This window comes from Panthera tigris, chromosome B1 (assembly GCF_018350195.1).
Source record: "Panthera tigris isolate Pti1 chromosome B1, P.tigris_Pti1_mat1.1, whole genome shotgun sequence".
NCBI classification, from domain to species: domain Eukaryota; kingdom Metazoa; phylum Chordata; class Mammalia; order Carnivora; family Felidae; genus Panthera; species Panthera tigris.
In genome coordinates this window covers 169,168,948-169,193,647 of record NC_056663.1, presented here as the reverse complement: position 1 = coordinate 169,193,647, position 24,700 = coordinate 169,168,948, and the positions used below count along the sequence as shown (strand labels likewise).

The 24,700-nt window shown below is 40.6% G+C and overlaps 1 long non-coding RNA gene across 3 annotated transcripts in view; it reads right to left on the bottom strand.

Moving 5' to 3' along the window:
- Positions 1 to 10,599: 10,599 nt before the first annotated feature.
- Positions 10,600 to 24,700, bottom strand: part of LOC107181261 — a 23,330-nt gene continuing 9,229 nt past the window's right edge. For 2 of the 3 annotated variants that reach the window (XR_006217032.1, XR_006217031.1), the window contains one exon: positions 10,600 to 10,824. This is a non-coding gene — a long non-coding RNA (uncharacterized LOC107181261). Of the gene's footprint in view, positions 10,825 to 12,040; positions 12,129 to 20,184; positions 20,279 to 24,700 lie in introns of all 3 variants that reach the window. The other variant, XR_006217033.1, reaches the window with a different exon arrangement.

Sequence of the window (24,700 nt, the reverse complement as noted above, 5' to 3'; positions counted from 1 at the left end):
GACCCCTCCCCAGGTAACTTGCCTCCTACACTCTTCACGCTTTCCTAGCCATCCACCTCTTTGACCATCTCCCATCTTTTAATTTAAAGTCTTTACTTGTGCAGTCAGTGCCCAGTTGTAACCGTGGCCTCACCTCTTGAGACTGAGAGTTTTCGCACGTGGGAGCATCAACAGTTGGAGGAATTGGCTTTGAGTTTCAGCTTCACACATTCTCACCATGGATAGAGAAGAGGAAGAAATCTCTTATGTGACACCCTGATTTAATTTGACTGGTTTCCAATCTGTGCCTCAGTCCTTTTTACAACTCACCAGGCATGCTGGCGTGCAGCAAAGGTTAAAAATATCTGCTCATCGGGGTGCCTGGCTGGCTCAGTCCTTGGAGCTGGCGTGTGACTCTTGATCTTGGGGTGGTGAGTTCAAGCCCCACATTGGGTGTGGAGCCTACTTAAAAAAAAATAGAATAAAAACCTCTGCCCGCACCTTAAACTTACACAGTGTTATATGTCAATTATATCTCAATAAAGCTGGAAGAAGAAGAAAAAGAACCTCTGCTCTATGCTGATGCATTGACAGTGTACTTGGGGTATATGAAGCCACAAGGCCAGGACCAGGAGGGTGGGAAGGCCAGTGGTGAATCATCTGACTTGGGCTCTCACTTTGTTATATTCTTCAAAAAAAAAAAAAAAAAAAAAAAAACAACCCAAACCCTCTTTATGGTCCCATTCATGTTTATTGTGAATAGTGTCTAGGAGCATGCACTAAAAGAGGAGAAAAGATGTGTGAGCTCAAATCCAGGCTCTGACATTTCAGTTTTGTGACCTCGGAGAAATCATTTTATTTCTCCTGGACCTCAGATTTTCGAAATCCAGCAATGGGAAGATGGTGATCTCTACCGCACAAGATTGTTGGAGAATCAAGTTATAATAATAACAGCTGACATTCATTGTCTCTGTCCCTGGAGCTCAACAACCTCCGAGTACTTTGTGTGAACTATCTCATTTATGTCTTCCAAGATCCCATCTGAAGAAAGTCTTCTGAGGAGACAGTGCATTGTAAAGTGCTTTGTAATTGGAAAAGCTTTATGAATATATGGTACGATTATGTTGCACATGGTAGAAATACATATACGTCTGATTTGACTTTGTTTCTTCCTTATGCCCTAAATTATTAGCCATTCACAGTTTTCCAAAACTCTCTTACATACATATTTCCCAAGGCTACGTAACTGGAAAGTAGAGATACTAGAATTTGCATTTGACTCTTTTAACACTGAGATCATTGATCTTTCTGTTGTTATACCTGACTAGCTCCTGGTAAATTGCAAAGCATCTCATGCTTGAAACCAACTGTCCCTCAATTGCTTGTTACACAAAGTGTGATCCCTGGATTTGCAGCTAGGATCTAAAATCCAGAGAAGTTTCAAAGTTTACAATGTTTTATTTCATTCTGTCACTAACTATGGTTTCTATATTCTGGCAGTGGTGCACATCTATTCTAAGTCTAAATACCAATTTGGGGTATATGAAACAGGACCATTTATCTGAATGTGAAGTCCTTCAGGCTCGCCCAATTGGGTAGCAGTAATTCTGAATTTAGAGACGTATTTTCTTAACCAAGAAGCTGAGAGTTGTTCTGCTTTTACAGGTACTCATTCTCTCACCACATTTTATTTTTTATTTTATTTTTTTAAATTTTTTCGTAATGTTTATCTTTGACAGAGACAGAGACAGAGACAGGGGCAGAATGCGAGTGGGTTAGTGGCAGAGAGAGAGGGAGACACAGAAGCAGAAGCAGGCTCCAGGCTCTGAGCTGTCAGCACAGAGCCCAACGCGGGGCTCGAACTCATGAGCCGTGAGATCATGACCTGAGCCGAAGTCGGACGCTCAACCGACTGAGCCACCCAGGCGCCCCTCTCTTACCACATTTTAGAGGAGGCAGGAGATGGCACCTAGATGGCTCAGTTGGTTAAGTATCTGTCTTTGACTCAGGTCATGATCTCACAGTTTGTGGGTTTGAGCCCTGTATCAGGCCCTCTGCTGTCAGGGCAGAGGATTTTCTGTCTTCCTCACTCTCTGCCCCTCCCGACTCGTGTGTGTGTGTGTGTGTGTGTGTGTGTGTGTGTGCGCACATTCTCTCTCTCAAAAATAAACATTTAAAAAAAAACCCTCTTGGTTATTATGTATGTACTGTGTACTTAAAGCCTTAGTTGTCCCACTAATTATCACTAGTTTTCTTGCACTTAAATCCTGTTCTGTACAGTGAATTCCACCTTGGTCCATTTCACTTCCTGGGGTACACTGGCCCCACATGTATCTGCCTGGTGTTAAGGCTGGATTATGACTGATACTTCCTCTTGCTTTCTCCTGTCTCTTGATCCATCTATCAAAGACGAGGAACAAGGACCAGGATTGCTATGTGGTTGTAGCCCTGGTAAAAGATTTATTGAAACTGAAACAAATTTAAAAGGAGATTTCTTTTTAAATTACGAATTGTATTTGTTCTTATTTCTGTCCTTGGTTTTAATGAACGGACTGCCCCCTGGTGGACAAGAACAGTTAGCTCACTTGAAAACTAGTGCTTTTGCTATTTCAGATGTCTGAATTATTTTCCTTCAGTTAATATGAATTATGTTCACATAAAGTGGGAATTGAATTCATAATATGTCAAATGCAATAAAATACAGAATTCTAAGATTCGTCTAGGTAGTCTTGGAACATCCTCGAGTATAAGGATGGGATCTTAATCTTTCTATGGTAAATTTCCATTTTTCTGGAGTGACTGGGGAGTTGTGAATTCTAATTAGCAGGTTATCTCACAGCCCCTGTTATAGCTTTCATAGATTAACCATTTGCAAAAGCTTGGTACATAGTATGTTGTGGAATACATGGACTGCTAAATGACAATTTCAGTCGTGTTGCATGATGATACTTTGATAACTTAAACCAAGGGCTGTAGGTAAGCTCCTTTCCTATGGGACAGGTATGTGTGTTATCTCTTCCGTGCAAGTGAAGAAATGGAGCTACCACATGGCCAGGAAGTGACAGAGATGGAGTTTAAACCCTGGTAATTGGGCTCCAGAGAACATGCTCTTAAACCTGTGCCGAACGGCCTTGCTAACGAGTCACGGCACACTGCAAGGTGCCACAGGATCTCTCTTCTGAGCATTGTCGCTCATCAGACTGTGCTGTCACTGCAGACATTGTAGGAGATTAAAATCAGCCTGTGGAAGACCCATCCCTTTTCCCTTCCTGCACTTTCTACCACCTTCACCCCTGTGACACCTCTCAAAGCATCGTACACACTAAGGGGTGCAATAAATATCTCTTATCAGTGAGCTTAGATGATTCAAAGTCTTCTTTCAAAATTCTCAGCTCTTGGTTTATTTGTCACTCGTTTCTCTTTCACACAATCCTGGTGGATCCTATATAAACAAAACCTGGTCATTTGGCTGTCCAGTTCAGGATAACATATTAAATTCTTCATACATACTCGCGTCACATACAGCACATCCAGACCAAAACAGGCCTCATCTTAATTTGGCCAGGAAGTTTCATCCTTTCAAGGCAATTACTCTTGTTCAAGTCAGTTGAACAGATCTGCATTTTTTTTTTTAAGTTTTATTTATTTTTGGGACAGAGAGAGACAGAGCATGAATAGGGGAGGGTCAGAGAGAGAAGGAGACCCAGAATCGGAAACAGGCTCCAGGCTCCGAGCTGTCAGCACAGAGCCCGACGCGGGGCTCGAACTCACGGACCGCGAGATCATGACCTGAGCCGAAGTCGGCCGCTCAACCGACCGAGCCACCCAGGCGCCCCCAGATCTGCATTTTTATACATAATACCTCAAAAGGGATCTTTGATACATTTATTTATTGAAAATTACTGAATTCCCGTATGAGATCCGTACAACCAACTTTAGTATCCTGTGGGCTAAGCACCCTTCCAAGTGTTTCAGGCCTGAAGCACTCCTTTTCCATGTGAGCCATGTTATTCCTGTTGAAATACTTGCTTCTGGCTTTGGGCTCTTACGGACTTGCTTGCCCACCTAGAGCATGGTGGCTGGGGCTACAGCTCTTTATCTCTTCCATTGATGGTTTCATGGCCTTGATCTTTCAAGAAGTGTGATGCCCCTTTTGTTGGTAGCAAGTGCCACTTCCTATTCAGAGAACTGAAAACATGTCCCCTGGCCCAGAAATGTGGACTTTTCCAATGCCACACTGTTTAATCACTGTCACGTCTGTCATACTGACACCACTCAGTATGCAACAGGCATTGCTAAAGGATGTTGGCTGTTGCACATACCTGGGAGTACTCCACAAACCAATTGTGTTTCTACACAACCATTCTCCCCGGAATCAATGAGGCTCTTGGAAACTGCTTTAGGACCCTGTATATAATCATATTACTTGAAAGATACTTTCAAAGAAAGGAGGAGAAGAAGGCTACCTCAGTGGCCTAAGAAGAATAAGATGGTTTCAAAACATGGTCTATTGTATCTACTAACACAGGCATGTTACTTTGTCTTTAAACTAAGTATTAAAGGAGCCAGAAAACTTCCTGCTTATCCCTGCTCCTGATAAAGCTTATTCTACATGGTATTTGGTTGGTTTGTAGTAAATCTAGAAAGAGAAAACATTCCAGTAGGCAGTAAAACTTTTAAAGATTACATTTAATGCACATACAAAAAAAAAGAAATTCTAATAACTGCCGAGCTTGAAGTATTGATATAATTAATATAGACTTTAATTTTCTTTTTTTCCCCCCAAAGAAAAAAAAAACTTATCATCTGCATTCACCCAGAAGCACATTAGTGGTTGAAATCAGACTGTCTGGGTGTTTTGGACACAAAAGAAACCTTTGAAAACTCTGATTGGGGCATATGAGTGTTAAGAGCCTCCACAACAGAGCCAATCCAAAACGTGCCACAGTCTTTCCATTCAGAGGGCATCAATGTGCCTCTTTAATGGTTTTTCAGAATCCCAGGAAATTGTGATTACATGGCATTAGCTTTTCATTTTCTAAAGAATAGATGAAAAGCATGAAAGTCCTCTTAACAATGTGAAGAAAAGTATTTTTGGTTCTGGTAAACTTCTGCTGTTCTCCGATAAAAACTACGCAGAAAATGCCTTTAAGATACCACACAATTATGCGTACAATTGTAGCCCAGTGGTGTGGGTGCCGGAGAGACTACAACCTTATTCAGCCTGAAAAACACCCCCAAATGGCTATTGTTCTCCCTCCACAGTTCCTTAGTCAAGGATGGTATTCATCCCGGCGGTATCATGCATTTATTTTCCCTTCTCTGTTAGATGCTCTTATTTTTCCATGGATTTGGGGGAGGAAATAGTGCCAAGTAAATCATAGGTTTTGGTGGAAATTGACTTCATCTAGCTGACTCTGTATTTGCTATAAAGAGTAGGAAATTACACGGTACTCCATTATGTGTACAGATTGTGGAAATAACATTGACCTGGCTATATTTTATATGTACCTGTAGTACTTACTGAATATCAAGAAAAAATACTTGGAATAGGACCAGATTGTCATTGGAGTCTAATGACATTTCCAGAAACTCCAATATTCCTTCAAGACCTAGGTAAGAAACCAACGTCAAAATCACAGACTATTTTAGGGCAAGATAAGGATTGGGGCTACCATCACTCACATCGTTATCAATTCATTGTATATTGTGAGATCATCAGATGATACAAAGTCTTTTCAATGACCTCAAAGGTTCTACGCTTGTGCTGCTTGAATTTTAATGTGAGTAACAATTTCCTGGGTGACATTCAGATGCTCAGGCCCCCCACAAAGATCATGACTCATTGTATCCGGGGTGGACCCCGGGAGCCAGCATTTGAGCCAACATCCGAGATGATTCCTCAGGTAGACTTAAAGAATTAGTATTTAACCCTTTTTTAGTCCACTTTTAATAGTCACCTAACCTGAACCTGCAGATTGTCCCCACCTGTTGAAGTGCTTTTACTCATCTTGTTATTAATTTGTCTCAAGGTTTAGATAAATATATTTTTTTTATTTTCTTCCCACATAGTAATATAGTCATAAATGGCCACTCCACTGTCATCTGGTGGGGGAGGCTAAGAGGAAACACCGAAATTCAACCACAGCCACACGTGCCTCAAAGCAATTCAAGTCAGAGTGGGTTTTCCTAGGCCTAGACGTCTGTTTAGATCAAGGAAAAAGATATATGCATCCCCCCCACACCCTTCATCCATGTTGTATATCCTTGCTACTGAAAGCGTGGTCCAGGGACGTGCAGCATTGATTGGCGTCCCCTGGGAGTTAGGATCTTGTGTCCCATCCAGACCTGTGGAATTAAATTCTGCCTTTGATCAAGATCCTCGGTGACCCCCGTGCACGTGACAAGTGCCTATGATGAACACCCAGTTTTGGAAATGAATACACGGGTGGGTATGGATTTCATGGCAGCAAAATTAAGCATGCTCCAGAAAATGCCTTATCAGGATGACTAAGTAAGTTCTATGCACCAGGTGGACATTTTGCTTCTTCTTCCAGGATCACTTACTTGACATTATCGCAAACGGTCAACCTGACCTCCACCTCCCAACAGACTTTTATCACTGTGGCGGGATTTTACCACACTGAGCTACTCTGCCTCGCTAGCCTCCCCGCAAAGCCCTCCAGAGGCTAGAAGGCACTTCAACGGACTCCACCAGCCTCTCCTATAAGCAAAGCCCTGGGAGAGGGGCTGGGCAGAGGCGAATGCAAAGGAGAACCCGGAAAGCCTCTGCCTCTAGAAGACTTGTGAGTATTAACACAGTCTCCACACCACCCCGAGGAGTGTGTGGGAAGTCACTCGCCAAGTGCTGCACAACTAGGAAGACCACGCAGCTGGGAGGGGACTGAGGGCTGACTACGCAGACTGCGCCCTGAACTTCCGCGCAAAGGAAAAGGCAACAGAGCTGAGAGGCGATTGCTGAGGAAATGAGGGGACACTGAGCTCCAGCAACACCCCCATCTTCGTAATGAAGTTGACAAAGTCTCCGTCTCATGTGAAGTGTAAAGCAGATACTGTTCCAGCCTCCAAGCCCCCACCCCTGCTCTGACCTCTGCACTAACTCCTCCCGGAAGGAGGTTCCGGGGTTTCCACGGACCACCGGGTGCATTTACAAGCCAAAAAGTACGAGGCGGGCAAGTGCCACAGAAGGTAAAAGCAGAGTACTGTGGGGGCCTGGGGAGCCAAGAGAGTAGCAGTGCCTGTGAGGCAGTTGGGGACAAACGAATCTCCTTTGCGAAGTAATTTCCAGGCTTCTTGGAGGAAGCAGCCCTTGAGGCAGGCCGTGTGGGTCCTACCGATCGCTGAGGGGCAGAAGGCCTTCCGGGCAGTGGGCACAGCACGAGGAGGCAAGGGACTGGCCATTCTACGTCCCAGCTGAGGTGATGGCTTGTGCTTAGCTGCTTGGAGGGTCAAGGGCAGGGACCAGTTACCCTCTCAGGCTCCTTTTGCTGTGCCATGTAATAAAGAGAGCAAATGTCTCCAGCCCATTCCTAGCTCGGGTGCTTGTTTCCCTAGGGCGGTAAGTCAGTTTTCAGTTTAGCCAGGGAGGGAGATATTTACCACCACACAGAAACCCCCTTCCTTGGTTGGAGGCCTCTCCTACATTTTGAGGAGGCAGCTACCCTGGAAACTGAAAATGTCAGTTACTCACTTTTGCAGCCTCTCTCACAGCTAGGCCGGGCATGCCATGGCCTGTCACTCCAGAAGCTGGTACCGAAAGCAGCAGAACCTGGGGAGAATCCTACAGAAGGTGTCACAGCACAAATGGCAGATACCCGGGGCAGGGGGAGAAGAGCCGTGGTGTCTGCTTTTAGCACAAGTGTTCCGTGTTCTGTGTGGGAGGTGGGGGTGGTTCAAGGTTGTGGTATCTGGGCCCAGTATGGCAGCAGCGGTGGCTTCATGGGACCAGTTCCAGGACATGATCTGGGGCATTGTTCTAGCCGTGTGACCTCCAAGGCTTGTTCTTCAGGTGAACTGTTCAGTATTCTTTAATCAATTTCTTTTCTCCTTAAAAGAGCCACATTTGATTTCTCTTTCTCGCAGCTAAGAATCCTGACACTTCTGGTATGTTGGATGAAGAAGGGCATGACTCAAGAATTTCAGAACCGATGGGGCCCCTGGCTGGCTCAGAGGAGCATGTGACTCTTGATCTCAGAGTCATGAGGTCGAGCCCCACACTGGGAGTAGAGATTACTAAAAAAAATAAATAGATTTGCAAAAAAAAAGAATTTCAGAACTGAGTCTTTCCCTTTACGTAAAGACCAAGTAATCTTGCGTAGACTGAAAATTTAGTTATTATGTTGATTTCCCAAGTCATTTGATGACAATGTTTGTAGATTGAAGGGAGGGCATAGGGACCAAAGTTTGGGAGCCTATGATAACAGCAGTAAGAAGAAATATGCAGAAAATGAGGGGATCCCTGTATGAAATGACTGAAATCCAAGGTGTTTTCTCCCACGGCCTTTGATGGAACTGTATAAGGTAGACAAAGGGCCCAGACGCTTTTGTTCAGTTAAGGGAAAATTGATTGTTGAATTTATATATACATTTAGTACTTTTTTAAGCTCAAAATTTCTTTACATCAGCAGAATGGTATGGACTGGTGGGAACGAAAGAGGCACAAAACAAAAAGTATGTGTTTACATTTGCTGGAGGTGGGAAGAACTTCAGTGTGACAACAAAGAATTCTCAAGAACATCCATGACTGTTTCTTTTAAGTTAAGCTGCCAATTGAACCACACTGGCAGGAAATACCACCCTGTTATTGCCATCATGATTCCAGAAGGGACAGACTCCAAAATATGGCTATAGATTTACAAACTGGATGGTACCATCGAATTCGCTTCCTCATGTGATGCAATTCATAACTTCAGTTGCAAAGGTGAAGTCTTCAAGCAACTTGATAGAACATATCTTAGAGCAACATATATTTACTTCTGTCCCCTCTACTGTAACACAAGCTCCATGAAAGTAAGGTCTTTGAATTGTTTCAAAGCACGTGTTCCCAGCACATGGTAGACACGAGATCAAATTGTCCAGCAAGAAGAAAAGATCATACCCCGTTAGAATTTGTGAAGAAGAGGGGCACCTGGGTGGCTCAGTCGGTTAAGTGTCCGACTTTGGCTCAGGTCATGATCGCAGAGTTTGTGAGGTCGAGCCCTGCATCGGGCTGTGTGCTGACAGCTCAGAGCCTAGAGCCTGCTTCAGATTCTGTGTCTCCCTTTCTCTCTGCCCCTCCCCTGCTCATGCTCTGTCTCTCTCTGTCTCAAAAATAAATAAAAACACTTAAAAAATTAAAAAAAAAAATTGTGAAGAAGAGAGACCATATGTGTATATTACATATCATTTATTACATTAACCATACCTTTGCAACATATTCTTGTTAATGAATACTTTTAGGGGATGAGGCTTTTTTTTTAAGTTTATTTATTTTGAGAGAGAGAGAGAGAGAGAGAGAGCACATGCAAGCAGAGGGGCAGAGAAAGAGGGAGAGAGAGAAATTCTGAAGTAGGCTCCGCACTGTTAGCTCAGAGCCCGATGTGGGGCTCAAACCCATGAACCACGAGATCATGACCTGAGTCAAAGTCAAGAGCCAGAGGTCCAAACAGCTGAGCACAGAAGTGCCCTGAGGATGAAGCATGTTACATTATAGTCTCCGTTCCCTTCCATTTCCTGGTAAATGAGTGCTCACCAATAAGTCATACCTCAGTTAGGTATTCCTTACTCTGTACATCACTTCTCCTTTTAGGACTTCCTGTTTTCGGTATTTTGTAATTTTTTTTTTTTTTTTAAGTAATCTCTACACCCAACGCGGAGCTCGAATTTCCAACCCTGAGATCGAGAGTTGCCTGCTCCACCGACCGAGCCAGCCAGGTGTCCCCTGCCTGTTTTCAGTATTGAACAGAGAGGTTATTTGTACACAAAAGAACTTGACTTGGGCATTCTTGGATTTTCATAAACATCAGTAGAGGGCATATTCTATTTTATGATGTGACAGGATGTGAAGAAATGTTTTAACTTCAAAAATGATTCTGGGGGCGACTGGGTGGCTTGGTCGGTTAAGCGTCTGACTTCAGCTCAGGTCATGATCTCACGGTCCGTGAGTTCGGGCCCCGCGTTGGGCTCTGTGCTGACAGCTCAGAGCCTGGAGCCTGTTTCAGATTCTGTGTCTCCCTCTCTGTCTGCTCCTCCCCTGTTCATGCTCTGTCTCTCTCTGTCTCAAAAATAAATAAACGTTAAAAAAGAAAATTAAAAAAAAAAGGATTCTGGTAAAGTATAAGGTCTTAGAAACCTCCATGAGTCTCCAATATTCTCCCAGCGTTTGAAGCACGTGGTACTTCAAAGAAATCTCTTAGACTTTTCAGAGTGAGTGGTTTCCATCTAAACTGGCAACTCATTTGTGAGTCTGCAACCCTCCCCCTACTCCACATAATTAATATTGTAAACAATGTTCATAACCTTCTTTGATATTGGAGTTGGGAATTAAATTTCATTTTAAATGTCTTAAATGAAAACAAAAATTTCATTTTAAATGTTTTCTGCGAATAATTTGATAGTTGATTCTGTAAATGTCATTTTTAATGTATGAATAGCTGTTTCCCCAACAACTGCTCTGGCAATAAGCCACTCCATGCAGCAAATATTCTCTTCATTTTCTTGGATTAAATAAAACAACGTATTTACTTTCTTCTTGGTTTGGTTTTTGCTCGCTGTGATGCACTTTGCTCGCTCTGAATTTTAAAAAGGAAGCATAAATTCTGGTCACCTCCTGTTTTCTCACCGTATCTGAAAAAGAAAAAAAAAAGGATAAATACAAACTTAAAATAAGAAAATAAACTGCCTCTAACTAGTCTGTTACAATTGCAGAAGACAGACCATTGTATTCATATTGCAGGGCTTTCGTAACAAAGTATTTCAAACGAGGTGGCTTAAAACGAGGGGCATTTACTGCCTCATACTTCTGGAAGCCAGTCTGAAATCCAGGCCAGACTATGCTTCCTCTAAATAGAATACTTCTTCACCTCTTCCTAGCATCTAGCAGTTTGGCAGATCTTTGGTGTCCCTTGGCTTATAGATGCATTTTTCCAATCTTCTGTCTTTACGTGGCATTCTCCCTATGTTTGTGTTTTTTGCATTGTCATTTTCTTATAAGCCCAGTCGTATTGGATTAGGGGTCATCCCATTCAGTATGACCTTAGCTAACTAATTACATCTGCACCAACCCTCTTTCTAAATAAGGTCACATTCTGAAATACTGGGGGGTTAGGACTTCAATGTCTCTTTTTTGGGGTGGGGAACATAATCCAATCTATAATACTAAGTACTTTGCTATTAAAAATTCATGGATATTTGTATAGCTTTGTTAATGCCAATTTATTATTAAAAATATTTCTTAGAAGAAAATTTTGGTCTAGCAATTTGAGAGGAAAGCTTGCATATGGTTAAGCAAAATCCCAAGAAAAGTCGGTATCCTGTTAGTCAAAATATATCAAGAAGAGTGAGGTTTAGGGAACAGGTGGATATAGTTCTCTCTTCTCTGTTCATGACCATGCCATCAGTTACAAATATTTGGAAGAAAGAAAAATCTGGTACGTGTGAGTTTCCTGATTGCTACAGGCTGAATTTTGTCCTGCCCCAAAATTCATTAAGTTGAACCCTACCCACCCTGTGATAGTATTTTGAGATGGGGCCTTTGGGAGGTACTTAGGTTTAGATGAGATCCTGAGACCTCTTAATCACTCTATGTTACCGTATAGAAAAGTTCCATATTCAAGAATCAAACCACTAATCTCTAAGCAACAATGCTTTTCCTCAGTAACACGGTTCTTTTTGGTAGTGGTATAAACACACTCAATGTTGTAGCTAATAAATAAAAATACAAATAAAAAGAATGTGTCCGCCTTACAGAGTCAGGGAGCACCGATGGCTTGGAAGGACTTTCTGGACAATGAGCTGTAAGATTACTGTCACATCACATTGTGAGACTGAAAGCTTGACTCACCCTACTTCTCTTGTCCATAGTTGTCCCAGTTGTAAAAGGAAAGGGATTATGCTAGATGATGTTTGAGGACTCTTTTGTCTCTAGCATCCTGTGAATTTAAAAACTTTTTAAAAATTTATTTATTCTTGAGAGATAGAGAGAGACAGAGCACAAGCAGGGGAGGGGGAGAGAGAGAGAGGGAGACACAGAATCCGAAGCAGGCTCCAGGCTCTGAGCTGTCAGCACAGAGCCCCACGCAGGGCTCAAACTCATGAACCGCGAGATCATGACCTGAGCCAAAGTCGGACACTCAACCGACTGAGCCACCCAGGCGCCCTATCTAGCATCCTGTGAATTTTAAACATTATTAACTATTGATGCTTTTCATGAGAGCAAGTGGTTGAATCCTAGCTCATTTTCTTTTTTTCTGTGTTGGGTTGTTTCAACCCTCTGAGATTTTGTAATAGACCAGAAATATATTGGACTGTTTTTCCTGACATGAAGGAGGGCAGCTGGTGGAGTAGTTTGTGTCCCTGCCGGGGACGTATATCAAGTATTTCACATTGTTGGGCTGCTTCTGAAGACATTAGGCATCTGAAAGAGATAGTACTAAAATCACTGCTAGGTCAAGACCAGACCGAGAGAAATTTCTTTCGAATCTGCAAATAAAACACATAATGTTTTAACACTTAAGATTTTTTTATTTTAAAGAGAGAGAGCACAAGGAAGGGAGAGGCGCAGAGGGAAAGGAGAGAATCTCAAGCACCCCAAGTGTGGAGCCCGATGTGGGGCTTGATCCCATGATCCTGGGATCAGGACCTGAGCTGAAATCAAGAGTCAGATGCTCAACTGAGTGACCCCTGAGCCCCTTCTGAAAGGTATTGAACCTACACTTCACAAAGAAGGATCTCTAGTTCTAAGCATCTGTCTAGCTACTAATCGGTCTGTTTCTATGAGAATAAACAGGTTAGGGGTTCCTGGGTGGCTCAGTCAGTTAGGTGTCTGACTTCGGTTCAGGTCATGATCTCACAATTCGTGGGTTTGAACTCCGTATCAGGCTCTGTGCTGACAGCTCAGAGCCTGGAGCCTGCTTCGGATTCTGTGTCTCCCTCTCTCTCTCCCCTCCCCCACTCGTGCTCTGTCTCTCAAAAATAAGCAAACGAAAAAAATTTTTTTAAAAAGAACAAACAGGTTGGATAGGATAGACATGTGCTATCTCATTTAGTAGTCACTATTATATGCAGCTGGTGAACAATTAAAATGTGACTAATACAAACTAAGCTGTGCTCTAGTATACATCGGAGTTTGAAGATTTATATGAAAAAAAGAATGTAAAATATCTGGTTAAAATTTTGTAATATTGATTACACAATGAAATGATAGTGTTTTGGATATATTGGTTAGATAAATATGCTAAAATTAACTTCATGTGTTACATTTCACTTTAGTAGAAAATTTTAAATTCCATATACAGCTTGCATGTCTGTTGGACAACTCTGATTTATAACCTACTGTAAGGCACTTCAGTAAAAACAATATGATTACATTATGTGCTTGGTTTTTTTTTTGTTTGTTTGTTTTTGTTTTTGTTTTTTTTACATTATGTGCTTGTTTGTTTTCTAAAGATTTCATTTTTAAGTAATCCCAACATGGGGCTTGAACTTACAATCCCGAGATCAAGAGTCACATGCTCTCTTGATTGGGGCAGCCAGGCGCCCCACATTATGTGTTCGTTGGGTTTTTTTTAAGTTTTTAATGTTTATTTATTTTTGAGAAAGAGAGAGAGCATGAGCCGGGAAGGGGCAGAGAGCAAAGGGGACAGAAGATCTGAAGCAGGCTCTGCACTGACAGCCTGATATGGAGCTTGAACTCACAAACTGTGAGACCTTGACCTGAGCCAAAGTCAGATGCTTAACCCACTGTGCCACCCAGGCACCCCGTGTTTGTTAGCTTTAATTTCACCCTACAAATGGATATTTGAAAGCCAATATTCTGCAGATGTATCTTAAAAATATTCCAAATATCTTTCCCTCTAATCAACCTGAGAGGGCTTATGAGTTAGACAGTATTATTATTCCAAATATGTACAGACATACTGTTTAATGGATGCAGAGTTTCATTTTGGGAAGGTGAAAAATTCCTAGAGATAGATGGTTACAGGACGATGTAAACGTACTTAATGTCACTGAACCATACACTTAGAAATGGTTAAAATGGTAAATTTTATGTTACGTGTTTTTTGCCACAATACAAAAAAGTTTGACTGGACAGAATGGTGGAGACATAGGGCCTTGGATCTAAACTCTCTGATTCACACCCCTCACCTTCAGGCAGAGTATAATAAAAATTATACTTTTAATTGAAGTGTAATTAACATACAACAGTTTAGTAGTTTCAGGTGTACATCATAGTGACTTACTATTTTTTTACATAAGAAAATGCTAAGTCTAGTTACCACCTCAGGTAGAGTACATCTGAGCAATTCTTAAAAACAAGGATTTATCAGGTTCATGAAAATTTGCTAGAAGTACCTCTGTTGACTTTGCTAACCCAAGACATTCTTTCACAGAGCTAACTTAAATTCTTTCTAAATAGTTTTCTCTTCACTTTTCCTTTTCCTTCCTTTGCAAAAAAGTATTTCCTGAGGAACTCTACTGTGTGTGGCACTATTTAGGAGATATCATGGAGGAAAAAATGGCAGTATATATAGTAATTAAACATAAACACTTGATGTAAATGCCAATTTTGGCCCCTATTGTCTATGGGCGCATTAATTAACCTCTCTGTACCCTCAGTTTCCACACCTGCAACATGGGCACAGCAATACTACTCATTTTATACTATTCGTACTGAAGATTTTGTTTGTTCCTCCAGATCCACTGCTCTGCTCTGCTCTGTTCCCGGCTCTGGGAATCTGAGCTTTACCGACTGCATCGATAAACTTCCTTGCTCTTCGGCTTCCATTTGGATTTTGCCAGTGGGGATCCCTGGAGATTAGATCGGGGAGAAGATCCAAGGTAGGTAGGAAAAGAGAGTTTGGTTGTTTTGTTTTTGTTTTTGTTTTAATCCCCAGCTTCCTCCTCCTGTGGGTGCTGCAGAATGGCTGCTTCCCACAGCAAGCTGCCCTCTCCACAGGACTTCCTTTTTCTGAGAGACCACAAATATCCCTCCCTTTATAACAACAAGCCTAGGTGTTGTCACAGTCACATTAACCAGCTACCACTGAAGACATGAGCACCAAGAGAGGGGCAGTGCCTTTTGAATAACCCAGCACACGGTTCTGATTCTTCAACATTAGCAGACAGAGCCCAGGAAACATTTTATAGCATGCAAAAGAATTTGAAGATGATTGGGGCGCCTGGATGGCTCAGTCGGTTAAGTGTCCGACTTCGGCTTAGGTCATGATCTCACAGCCTGTGAGTTCAAGCCCTACATCGGGCTCTGTGCTGACAGCTCGGAGCTTGGAGCCTGCTTCAGATTCTGTGTCTCCCTTTCTCTCTGCCCTTCCTCTGCTTGCTCTCAGTCTCTCTCTCTCTTTCTCTCTCCCTATCCCCCCCCCCCCGCCTCTTTCAAATATAAATAAACATTAAAAGAAAAAAAAGAATTTGAAGATGATCCAGTCAGCCCCAGAATGAACGCTATAAAGTATTTCTTATTAACTGTCCTCTCTCCAATGTCTAGTATCTAGTTAGTGCTCCTTCAATATTTAATGAATAAATGAACAAATACTGAAAAAACAGCTCTGAATAAAACCAAAGAGAATAGTGCTTAACACTGACTTCCATTTTATTTTTGTATTATATGCTCGCTGTCTACTTTTAGAAGTTGTTCTTACTAAGCTTGTGGTTAGTGATCAAAATGTTTATTGCTATATACTATGGATAGCAATGATTTTGATGGAAAGGAAAATTTCTGATTGCCTTTAAAACTAGCTGGACTTCTTGTGATCTGTATTGAGTTTTATGGGTTTTTTTTAAGCTTCTACTGGAGAAATTTAAAGAATCTGAATTCTGTATTTTGATGTTGTTAATATAACTACTGAATTTTGTTCTTAATAAACTTATATAAATTGCTTAATTAACAAGAAGCAGTAATAAAAAATTGAATAAATAAATTTGAAGCTACCATAAAAGACAAACCTTATCATAGACATAAAGATAAGAAATATGCAAATGTCACTTAAACTACAGAATATCAAGCTGGTGAAAAATTATGTAGCCAAAAAATTATGTAACAATGACATAGGAATTGCTGATTATATTGAGTGAAAAGACAATATAAACATTTTATGTATGAAAGATTATTACAATGTAAGAAAAAAATCCAACAAAAACTTAGGCAGTAATAAAAGCCAATAGCAATCTGGATGGTTGTGTTGTGAATAACTTTTTTTCTTATTTTTAAAGTGTTTTTCCAGGGGCGCCTGTGTGGCTTGGTCGATTGAATGTCCGACTCTTGGTTTCAGCTCATGTAATGATCTCACAGCTTCATGAGTTTGGGCCCCAAGTGAGGCTCTGTGCCGTCTGCATGGAGCCTGCTTGGGATTTCACTCTCTCTGCCCCTCCCCTTCTCATGCACACAGAATCTCTCTTGCTTTCTCTTTCTCTCAAAAAATAAATAAACATTAAAAAAATAAAATAATAAAATGTTTTTCCAAATTTTCTAATATAAGCATATATTATTTTTATAATGAAGAACATTAAAGTGTAGGAAATCTACCCTTTAAAATACAAATAATTTTGAAAGCTTATGAAAAAATTGAAGACACAAAAATATGGAAAAAGATTCCATGTTCCTGGATGGGAAGAACAAATATTGTTAAAATGTCAATACTACCCAAAGCAATCTACATATTCAATGCAATCCCTATCAAAATAACACCAGCATTCTTCACAGAGCTAGAACACATAATCCTAAAATGTGTATGGAACCAGAAAAGACCCTGAACAGCCAAAGCAATCTTGAAAAAGAAAACCAAAGCAGGAGGCATCACAATCCCAGACTTCAAGCTATACTACAAAGCTGTAATCATCAAGACAGTATGGTACTGGCACAAAAACAGACACTCGGATCAATGGAACAGAATAGAGAACCCAGAAATGGACCTACAAACGTATGGCCAACTAATCTTTGACAAAGCAGAAAAGAATATCCAATGGAATAAAGACAGTCTCTTCAGCAAGTGGTGCTGGGAAAACTGGACAGCAACGTGCAGAAGAATGAACCTGGGCCACTTTCTTACACCAGACACAAAAATAAATTCAAAATGGATGAAAGACCTCAATGTAAGACAGGAAACCATCAAAATCCTTGAGGAGATAGCAGGCAAAAACCTCTTTGATCTTGGCCACAGCAACTTCTTACTCAACACATCTCCAGAGGCAAGGGAAACAAAAGCAAAAATGAACTACTGGGACCTCATCAAAATAAAAAGCTTCTTCACAGCAAAGGAAACAATCAGCAAAACTACAAGGCAACTGACAGAATGGAAGAAGATATTTGCAAATGACATATCAGATAAAGGGTTAGTATACAAAATCTATAAAGAATTTATCAAACTCAACACCCAAAAAACAAATAATCCAGTGAAGAAATGGGCAAAAGACATGAATAGACACTTCTCCAAAGAAGACATCCAGATGGCCAATCGACACATGAAAAAATGCTCAACATCACTCATCATTAGGGAAATACAAATCAAAACCACAATGAGATACCACCTTACACCTGTCAGAATTGCTAACATTAACAACTCAGGCAACAACAGATGTTGGCAAGGATGCGGAGAAAGAGGATCTTTTTCATTGTGGGTGGGAATGCAAGCTGGTGCAGCCACTCTGCAAAATAGTATGGAGGTTCCTCAAAAAACTAAAAATAGAACTTCCCTATGATCCAGCAATTGCACTACTAGGCATTTATCCTAGGGATACAGGTGTGCAGTTTTGAAGGGACACATGCACCCCCATGTTTATGGCAGCATTATCAATAACAGCCAAAGTATGGAAAGAGCCCAAATGTCCATCGAGGATGAATGGATAAAGAAGATGTGGTGTGTATATATATATATATATATATATATATATATATATATATATATATATAATGGAGTATTACTCAGAAATCAAAAAGAATGAAATCTTGCCATTTGCAACTACGTGGATGGAACTGGAGGGTATTATGCTAAGTGAAATTAGTCAGAGAAAGACAAAAATCATTTGACTTCACTCATATGAGGACATTAAGAGACAAAACAGATGAACATAAGGGAAGGGAAACAAAAATAATATAAAAACAGGGAGGGGGACAAAACAGAAGAGACTCATAAATATGGAGAACACCCTGAGGGTTACTGGAGGGGTTGTGGGAGGGGGGATGGGCTAAATGGGTAAGGGGTACAAAGGAATCTACTCCTGAAATCGTTGTTGCACTATATGCTAATTGATTTGGATATAAATTTAAAAAAATAAAAACAATTAAATTTTTAAAAATATATAAAATATAAATAATTTTGGGGTGCTTTGCGGCTCAGTGAGTTAAACGTCCAACTTTGGCCTAGGTCATGATCTCACGGTTCTTGTGAGTTCGAGTCCCACATTGGGCTCTGTGTTGACAGCTCAGAGCCTAGAGCCTGCTTCAGATTCTGTGTCTCCCTCTCTCTCTGCCCCTCCTCTGCTCATGCTCTGTCTCTGTCCCTCTCTCTCTCTCAAAAATAAACATTAAAAAATTTTTAAAAATAAAATAAAATACAAATAATTTTCTTCACAAAAGGAAAAAAATATGTAGGCCACAGACAAATAAATGTAAAATTACTCTTTAGGACTTTGATCAAAAGGATAAATATAGGGATGCCTGGGTGTCTCAGTCAGTTAAGTGTCAGATTCTTGGTTCAGCTCAGATCATGATCTCACAGTTTGTGAATTCAAGCCCTGAGTCAAGCTCTGAGCTAACAGCATGGAGCCTGCTTGGGATTCTCTCTCTCTCTCTCTCTCTCTCTCTCTCTCTCTCTCTCTATCTCTTGCCCACTTGCACACACGTGTGCACTCTCTCTCTCTCAAAATAAATAAATAAACTTAAAAAAAAAAAAAGGATAAATATAGCACCCAAAACTGACTTTTTCAGGCTTCTACTGAGCTTACAAATCCCATTACATGAAAAATCCACAGTTAATGTTGTCCTCAGTGGGGAAAACCTGAAAACTTTTCCTCTACAGTCAGGAACAAGACAGGGATGTCCACTCTCACCACTGTTCATCATAGTGCTGGAAATCCTGGCCTCAGTAATCAGGCAACAAAAAGAAATAAAAGGTATTCAAACTGGCAAGGAAGTAGTCAAACTTTCACTATTTGCAGAGGACAGGATACTCTCTATATAGAAAACCCAAAACATTCTGGGGCGCCTGGGTGGCTCAGTCGGTTAAGCATTTGCCTTCGTCTCAGGTCATGATCTCATGGCTCATGAGTTTGAGCCCCCCTGTTTCCCTCTCTCTGCCTTCCCCCCAGTAACACATGAACTCTCATTCTCTCTCTCTTGAAAATAAATAAACATTAAAAAAAGAGAGAGAGAGAGAAAGAAAACCCAAAAGACTCCACCAAAAAACTGCTAGAACTGATACACAAAATAAGTAAAGTCAGAGAGTACAAAATCAATATACAGAAATCTATTGCATTTCTATACACCGATAATGAAGAAACAGAAGGAGAAATCAAGGAATCAATCCCATTCATAATTACACCAAACACATTAGATATCTACGAATAAACCTAACCAAAGAGGTAAAAGATCTGTACTCTAAAAAGTATAGAGCACGGATGAAAGAAATTGAAGAGGACACCAAAAAAAATGGAAAAACATTCCAGGCTTATGGATTAGAAGAAGAAATATTGTTAAAATGTCTATATTACCCAATGCAATCCCTACCAAATCCCATTATTTATTTTATTATTATTCACATTTTTATTTTACTGAAATTTTATTATATTTAAAGCATAGCTGGATAGCACAATTTTGATCTATAGAGTTAGTGGCCAGCTACTCTGTGATGAAATAGCAAATGAAAAGGATTTGGATTTGTAATAAGGAAGCTTCTTGTCTTCTCTCTCTCTGTTTCTTCTAGACTACTGGAAATGTTGACCTTCTGGATTCAATAGGTAGGGTAACAAGTTTACCGGAAGCTGTTCTGTCAGAGCTGGTTGAGTGCTCCAAGGGAAAGGAAACAGAGCCAGGGTGGTTGCTGTATCAGACCAGAATACTCCAACTTCCCTGTGAAGATGAACCAGATGCTTTACGCTTTTAAGCAAAAATGCTTAACATTTTCACTTCATCTCGCAAAATCACTATTTGTGGGTCAATGACTGGAGGTAGGGGTTAGTTCATTGTTAACTTTCCTTTTAATTTTTACTTTTTAAAAAAATTTTTAATGTTTTTATTATTTATTTATTTTGAGAAAGAGAGTGGGGGGAGGGCCAGAGAGAGAGGGAGAGAGAGAATCCTAAGCTGAGAGAGAGGGAGAGAGAGAATCCATGCTGTCAGCGCAGAGCCAGACTCCGGGCTTGATCTCAAGAACTGTGAGATTATGACCTGAGCCGAAATCAAGAGTTGGACGATCAACTGACTGAGCCACCCAGAAGCCCCAGCTTTCTTTTTAAAAAGTAGATTGTAAAATTTCTGAAGTCCAGGTAGAGTAATGAACAGATAGATGATCTTAGACAATTCCCTTGAATGGACTAGGATTCAAACTTGAGTTTCAAATGTCAGAAGGAAGTAACCTGATCTCTGACTTTCAACCGGTAGCTGTTGGAGTCCCAGCCAAGTCTATCTCCTGATCACGTTGAAATCTATAAGAAGATGGAAGAGATTGAGGTATACCATCATTTCCTGAAGCCCTACGATGTATCTCTAGTGTATACATTTCTATTTTTTCAATCTCTAGTACCTAAGCCTCTGATAAATTTTCAAAATAAGGTACAATCATGACCTATAAATATTTATAAGCTAATAATTTATTTCATATGATGTATAAGATAAACACATGTCGAAGATTTTATGTAGCTCATTAAATAATGAGAGAACTGGGAAATCTGTTAAAATTGGTTCAAAGGTGAAGTCAAAGATCTACAACTTCCTATAGAGTAAAGGAATGTTGAAATGGAAGGAAAAGTGGATTTTGCTACAGGAGTGGGTGGGTAGAGATGTCAAAGCAATCTCCATTTGGCAGAATTTATTTGCATGTCTATAGATGGTGGAAGGCAGAATAATGCCTACTTCCCCCACCTCCAAAATGTCCCAGCCTAATCCTCAGAACCTGTCAATATGTTTGGGAGTGAAGGGGAATTGAGTTGATACAGAGGGAATTAAGATTGCTAATCAGATGACCTAATTGTAGAGATTATCTTGGATTATCCAGATGTGTTCAATTGAATCACAAGGGTCTTTAAACGTGGAAGAGGGTAAGCAGGAGAGAGTCAGAGGGAGCTGTGACTATGGAAGGATGGTCAGAAAGATGCAACATTGCTGATTTAGAAGATAGAGAAAGGGATCCAAGAGCTCAGGAATGGGGTGGCCTTTAAAAGCTAGAAAAGGCAAGCAAATATAATTCTCCCTACAGCCTCCAGAAAGTAATGGAGCTCTGCAGTTACCTTGATCTTAGCCCAGGGAAACCTGTGTGGGACTTCTAGTTTCCAGAACTGTAAGAAAGTAAATTTGTGTTGCTTTAAGATGCCAAATTCATGGCAGTTTTTAGAAACAGCAATAGAGGGGCACCTGGGTGGCTCAGTTGGTAGAGCATACAACTCTTGATCTCAGGGTCATAAGTTCAAGCCCCACATTGGGCATGGAGCCTACTTAAAAAAAATAATAAAAAAGGAAAAGAAAAGCAGCAATAGAAAACTAACAAAATAGACAAAAACTAGTTGCCTTGCTATCAGTTATCTACGATTTATGGAGTATAAAAACAGCTCAGTCAAAAACAAAGGAAAACACGCTTACATATACATTCATGCATAGTTAAGATCTCATAGTCATGCTATATCTGCAGAGCTTCTGGGGCTTACTTTTCAGGCAGCAAATGAAGGTAGGAATGTATTCTTAATGAGATGAATGACTCAGCACTTAGCAATTGCAAAGATGCCCTATCCAACCTCAGGATCATTAATCACTGATGGAAGCAGAAATGAGCAAATTGATGACTTGATGGTTCAGTAGAACCCCCCACCCCCGAAAACTGGGGAGAGCCAAATCATCAATAACTCCGGAATCAATTCTTGCTCCATCAGCCAATTTCTATCCAAAAGGAGTAATGGCCTTTTAGTAGCCAACTGCTTCAGCTTTGGGGGTGTGTTACAGCAAAATTTTCTTCCTTCAATTAAAATAAGCTGGATAACGGGAATTGATGTCCACCCTGAGGTAACTCTTATCAAGTCAAAATTGATTGACAGACATTGGGGGAGGGGGAGAAGCAAAAATATAAAAAGCATTGGATAAAAAAGGATGATTGAAATGGAACTATATTGTTTTTGCTTTCCTGGCATCCATACATTGTTCTTTTCATAGCAACAGGCATAGAGTTTCAGATGAGGCTGATCCCATACATCCTCCCCTTACTACTCCGTTCAGACAAGAGTGGGTGAATGACCTAAGCCTGGATCATCTATCTTAACAATAGGTTAAGAATTTATGAGACCAGGGGGCCTGGCTAGATCAACTGGGAGAGCATATGACTCTTGATCTCGGGGTCCTGAGGTCAAGCCCCACACTGGGGGTAGAGCTTACTTTAAAAATAAAATAGGGGCGCCTGGGTGGCTCAGTCAGTTAAGCGTCTGACTTCGGCTCAGGTCATGATCTTACGGTTTGTGGGTTTGAGCTCTGCATCAGGCTCTGTGCTGACAGCTCAGAGCCTGGAGCCTGCTTCGGATTCTGTCTCCCTCTCTCTCTGCCCCTCCCCCATTCATGCTCTGTCTTTCTCACTCTCAAAAATGAATAAATGTTTAAAAAAGTTTTTTTAAAATAAAAATAAATAAATAAATTAGGAGCGCCTGGGTGATTCAGTCACTTAGGCATCCCACTCTTGGATTTCAGCTCAGGTCATGATCTCACAGTTCATGGGATCAAGCCTTGCATCAGGCTCTGTCCTGATAGTGCAGAACCTGCTTAGGATTCTCCCTCTCTCTCTCTCTCTCTCTCTCTCTCTCCCTCTCTCTGCCCCACCCCCACTTGCATGCACATGCATTCTCTCTCTCTCTCTCCTTCTCTCTCTCAAAATAAATAAACAAACATTAAAATAAAATAAAATAAAAAACCCTTCACATTCAAGCACGCTCTTTAAACAAAAAAAGAGGGAGCACCTGACTGGCTTAGTTGGTAGAGCATGTGATTCTTGATCTCTGGGGTTGCATAGAACTTACTTAAAAAATAAATTTAAAAAAATAAGTGAATAAATAAAAAATAATTTAGGGGACCAGACTGAACCCACTGAGAATCAAGCTTGGATTATTACGGTCCCTCTGGTCTTTTCAAATTAGTTAATTACTTTGGCCCCATTTCCCCATAAGTCTGTTTGGGATTAATTTCTGTTACAGTCAAGAGAGTCCTTACTAAGACAAACATGTATATTTGGTAAGTTATTCACTATTATTAAAGATAAAACTAAGGCACATTAAAAATGTTAAGATCTTATTTGAGCAAAAATCAATTCGAATCAGGCAGTGCCAACCAAGCCAGAAGTGGTAACAAGTGCTCCACGATAGGAGCTAGGAGAAAGACTTTTATGGAGTAAAGGCAGAAGCAAAGCAAGGAAATTATTTTGATTGGCTATAGCTTAAATATTTGCCTTATTTGGAAAGTCAAGTTGGCTCTTTGCGATTGATTATCCTTAGATTTTGTTTTCTTAACCTTGAGGCATTTACAGGGTTCGGTTTTGGATTGCTCACTTAATTCTGATAAGGTACTAGAATCACCTTCAGTCTAGTGACCTCCTTGATTTAACACTAGCAAACACACTGATCAAGGAAGAAAGTAAAGATATACACCAGCGGGGAAAATTCCAATTGTTAAACAAAAAGAAAAGGAAGGGGTGTTAAATGTCATCCGTATATAACGTAAAACATAAAATGTCCAAAGAAAACTAAAATACTAAGTCAAAAAGATATATGCACCCCTATGCTCACTGCAGGATTATTTAGAATAGCCACAATACAAAAGCAACATAAGTGTCCATGAATGGATGAATGGATAAAGAGGAAGTCTCTCTCTGTCTCTCTCTGTCTCTGTCTCTGTCTATCTGTCTCTCTCTCTCTCTCTCTCTCTCTCTCTCACACACACACACACACACACACACAGGAATACTATTCAGCCATTAAAAAAAGGAAATCTTGCCATTTGCATCAACATGGATGGACCTTGTGGGTATTTTGCTAAATGGAATCTAAAACAAAAACAAAACAAAACAAAAGAGGCAAATGAACAAACAAAACAAAACTCACAAAGAAAACAGATTGGTGGTTGCCAAAGGGGAGGTGGTATGGGGGTAAGCAAAATGAGCGACGGGGATCAAGAAATATAAACTTCCAGATATAAAATAAATATGCAATGGGCATGTAATGTACAGCAATGGTGACTATAGTCAATAAACTGGTATTGTATACTTGAAAGTTGCCAAGAGTAAATCTTAAAAGTTCTCATCATAAG